The following is a 5,351-nucleotide window of genomic DNA, read 5'->3' as shown; positions in this document are numbered from 1 at the left end:
CTTTTGAAGTCTAAATAATTACAGTCTGCTCAAGTTCTGCACCTGCCTCCGTGGGCTGTTGAGGATTTGCATATTTATTAATACGTTATTTCTTTTAGGAAGCGTGGTGTAGATGCTTTACATCAAACCTGTAGAATTTAAATCTGCTGCATTTAAAATCTATGTTTAGCCAGGAGAAATATAAAATATCTTGTACGCAAGTTTGGCACTGAACTGCACTGAACGCTCTTCACCAGTAGGGGGAGCTTCTGTTTGAGCCATTCTGTATTCAGCATGCTGCATTATCACTTATTGCTTCATCACGTCAAAGTATTTGGTCTTAAAGTGTCTTGCTAATTGTACAAAGTCCATCCAAGCTTGCATAAGCTCTGTTAACTCTTCTTCATCTATTATATAATGCAGATTCGAGGGATCTCTGCTAGGTCCGCTCAATAATTATTGACTTGTTTATTATAAATAATGCAAATACAGCCAGATTGTTGAGGAACTGTATTACTGATGGAAAAGGTGGAGCGAGTGTGAAGCCAATAAGAAAGAGAGGGACGGAGAGATGGTGAGGTTGAGAAGGAAGTGAAGCTCCTTATTCATTAATGAGGAAATGTTTCTGAGAGGGGGCCATAAAGCTTGGTATAAAACCGGTGTGTTTATGGTGCACTGAATATAAATCAGGAGCGTTAACTTTCCTGATGAGGGAAATGATGAGGCTTATAGAGCAGTGCTGCAAGAGGAGTTCATTAGTCTAATAGCCTTCATCATTTTAATTGCCTTCATAGAGATATTTATACTGGGCAGCGACAGTTCAATATTTCATGGAGTATTAAAATATATTTTTTTGTGTGCACAGTTTTTAGTGAACTTCAGTAAATAGTCTTGTTTATATCTACATTGGGTGCGTTTTTAGTTCATGGGAAAATTCCACTAAAGAGGTTAACACACAAAATAGTGTAATACGTAAAATAATAATAATCATTTAAATATAAAAACCTGCAACACATTACATCCTGTTTGGCTGTAAGTCATTTGTTACGACATGTACTAGCATGTACTAGTACAGTACAACAGCTGGATTTGCAGCAAAGTGTACGGAAAATGACGCCAACGGGTTGAAAAGAAATGATTATTTTTAGCACATTTATTTCTGCATTTTATAATTAGGGTCAACATCAATTATGAAAGTATTCCAGTTTTATCCACCGATGATTGTGTACGCAGTAGCATACTGCATGAGAAATGATCTCGACAGTTTGAATTAATACGTTTAATTCATAGAGTATGTTGATGTCCTGATATTCTTTACCCCTGTGTGTTAGTACGATAACTACCAAAAACATGTACTAACATGTAGGTGGTCGATATTGACGCAATCTGTAAAAGTCACGTCGTAGTTGTTTTTCATTAAGCTTTTCATTACTTGATTAGTTCATGCCTTTTCTCATCGTTTGTTAGATCTTTTAACGATTAGTCGTTGTGAGGAACAAAGGAGTTGATGTTTAAAAATTTATGAAACGAATGTATGATAATATTCATACAGAATCTTCGGCAGTGACAAGACAAGCTAGAAGAGCAGGTCATTAGGAGAACATGATAAAGCTGCATAGCTGGACTAATGTATTGTGGAACAAATTTAATCCCATTATTTCCTGTCTCCAAAACATACTTATAGTCAACGATCGTTCTGTATGTTCAGCCGATGGACTGATATTTTTATCTGTTGTATGGGCTCGGTTCACACGGACGTTAATCAGCAGTTTCTTGGGCTCGGAGTTCTTCCTTAGTTCTGAGTTCAGATCATCGCTTGGAGTCTTAATAAAGTCGAACCTAATAAATTAGCATGGCATGCAGATGGATCCAAGCCTAGCCAGAGCTCTATAAACCATTCCTGTTATGTTCCTCTTTCTCTGTCTGTCTCTCCTCTTCTTTTTCATTACGCAGTGCTCGATCCTGTGCTGGTGAACGATTATATGAAGCCTCATGAGACCCACACTAACATCACACCCTGTCCTACTTTATGTAGTGAAGACTCTGCACTACTACAGACAGAACAAAATCTGATTTTGTGTGTGAGAGAGAGAGAGAGAGAGAGAGAGAGAGAGACAGACACACACACACACACACACACACACACACACACACACACACACACACACACACACACACACACACACACACACAGAGAGAGAGTAACCCTATATAACCCCAAAACCAAAGCTCACTGTCTGTTGCTGTGAGACTCCCACAGACAACAGGAAGACATAAATCTGCTGGGTCTGCTGTTTCTCATGCATGGCTAACTTGTTTGTTACTGCTCTCACCATGCTTAATGATTTTAATTTAATTAATTTAAACCAAAACTGGTCATCTGGTCAGTCAGACTGGGGTCTGTGTGTAATGACAGATAATGATAGCAGCTGAGCTGAGCAAAGCCTCAGGCCTCATTCCATCACAATCTTGACATTGCTTCATCGTACAACAGTGAAGGCACTTAAAAAGCCCTGTCTGGTCTTAGTTTTTGAAAATATCCGGATGTGATCTGCCAGAAGTGTTTGAATCACGCAGCTCTAGAGGGAGATAACCTAATTTTACTACTGGCAAAACCCCTTGCTTGATCTCTGAAGAATAAATACATCCAGTTCTGTAGGAGAGAATTCAGAAAAATATATTTGAATTTATTTTCATTTGTATTACATTTTTATTGCTTTATTTTTTTATATTGAATATTATTTGTAGTTTTGTAATTTTTTGTCATTTTGCTTTCCTTTTTTATCTTGCATTTTTTATTTTATTTTATTTTATGACTTCCACATGAATTAATTGTTCCTTTAGTGGGCATTTCTTATATGCTTCTTACGTCTTCAGAGGGAGAAGCTGGCTGAGGAATCAAAGAAGAGAAGCGGATGAATGAATGAATGAATGAATGAATGGATACTCATTAAAAGAAGATGGGACTCAAACTCACAACCTTAGAAATCAAAGGTTCTTTCCTGCTTCCAGAGACAACTGAATAAAACATTTTACACTCCATTTTAGCAGCATGACCATTTATCATCTAAACTCAGTCTATAATCATCTAAAGTTTGAAACATTGAAATTGTCTCTGATTTGTTGAGCACTGTAGCTAATTAAAGCCACATCTATATTCTGTATAACCATGTGATTGTCAGTGCGATGTTACTTTTACACAACGGCTACAACAAAAAAATAAGTAAGTGACATTTTGTACACAACATGTTAATATAACAGGTTTGTTCCACTAGTGGAATTAATAAAGGTCCTTAATACACTACACTCACTTTATATTTGTAATCAAACGTTATACACCCGAAAAGTATTGTTTTCCCCATCTGCTTATGATGTCACTAACTTTAAGTAACAGATTCAAACCAGGATGTGGAATTTAACTTGGTGCACACAGTTAAATAGTTGAGTGTTGTAGGAAATACATCGATCTGAACTATCGCGGCATTGACTCACAAGACGGCTTAGTGATTAGCACGTTTGCCTCACACCTCCAGGGTCGGGGTTCGATTCCCGCCTCCACCTTGTGTGTGTGGAGTTTGCATGTTCTCCCCGTGCCTCGGGGGTTTCCTCCGGGTACTCCGGTTTCCTCCCCCGGTCCAAAGACATGCATGGTAGGTTGATTGGCATCTCTGGAAAATTGTCCGTAGTGTGAGTGAATGAGAGTGTGTGTGTGTGCCCTGCGATGGGTTGGCACTCCGTCCAGGGTGTATCCTGCCTTAATGCCCAATGACGCCTGAGATAGGCACAGGCTCCCCGTGACCCGAGGTAGTTCGGATAAGCGGTAGAAGATGAATGAATGAATGACTCACAAGACCTCTGAAGGTGTGCTGTGGTATTTTGGTACTTTACGTCCTGTAAGCTGTGAGGTGACGTCTCTGTGTATCGGACTTGTTTTGTCCTGCGTACCATACAGATGCTGAATATGATGAAGCAGGAGAGGTTCATTAGAATGTTACAAAATGGCCTTTAGCTCCCTGGTAAGCTATTTGTAGTGTCTGAATCACAGTTAATTTTCTTTCAATTACTCAGTGCGGTAATTATATTTGTTAGCTGGACATCATCCATACCTTGGACATCCTCCATACGCTGGACATCATCCATACACTAGTGCTTAATGCCTTGGGGAGAAATTGCATAGTCATTGCTTCTTTTCTTAAGCTAGTATATTAGCTCGTGAAACCTGTGTAGCATCATCTGTTTCAAGATAAAGTAGAAGCTACATTTTCAGAGAGTGTGGGCTTGATTTAATTGTTTATAACAGTTTATAATCACACCCTCCAGTGTCACCCAAATGAGGATGAGGTTCACTTTTGAGTCTGGTTCCTCTCAAGATTTCTTCCTCTTCCATCTAATGGAGTTTTTCCTCACCACAGTAACCTCAGACTTGTTCATTGGGGATAAATACAAACACATTTAAATATAAGTCTAATATAAATCTTGATCTTTTGTATATTAATCTTTGTATAATAAACTTTTTTGTACTATATTTCTTATGTTCCGTAAAGCTGCTTTGAGACAACGTCCATTTTTAAAAATTCAATACAAATAAAATAGAATTGAACTGAATCGAATGTTGTATTACACTTTGTGTGGTATCAGTGGCATTTTGACCTGAATAGGCTACTTTATTACGCAGACGTAACAAATAGAGAGCTTTGCAATACGCCGTTATCTTTCTCGTTACACTCCTAGTACTCAAGTGCTGATTGTTCTCTCTGTTACAATCTGAGCTTTAAGTCAGGGCTACTGTTTGATTCCTGTTTGATGGTATGCCACACACTGCACTTTAACTTCAACAGTTCAACACTGGATTATACATACACACTGCATTTATACATACTGGACTATACATAGACACTGCATCTAATACAATAATCTAAATGTTACCACTGGATATCATACGATGCACATCCATGACAATTCTGTACCTGTACAATCTGCTGCACCTTATAATATTATATATATATATATATATATATATATATATATATATATATATATATATATATACATATATATACATATATATAAGTACATATTGCATATAATGTGTAGTGCTACTGTAAGTATGCCCAATAGTACACTGTGTGTACGGACTATATGTATGAGCATATTGCACATTTTCACCTGTTGATTTCATTATCTGTTTGTTAATTGTACATATTGTACACACATATTGTACTGAATATACAGTATGTATGAGCAAATTGCACATTTTCACCAGTCAATTCGTATCTGTATGTTAAATTGTTTCTGCAATTTGTGGAGTTTAATATGTCGTAACTCAGAGCCTGCCTCCGAGTGGACACATCGCAGGGTGAACCACACTTTTA

The sequence above is a fragment of the Tachysurus vachellii genome, chromosome 19 (genome assembly GCF_030014155.1).
Source record: "Tachysurus vachellii isolate PV-2020 chromosome 19, HZAU_Pvac_v1, whole genome shotgun sequence".
NCBI classification, from domain to species: domain Eukaryota; kingdom Metazoa; phylum Chordata; class Actinopteri; order Siluriformes; family Bagridae; genus Tachysurus; species Tachysurus vachellii.
Note: the sequence above shows the minus strand (reverse complement) of the source record.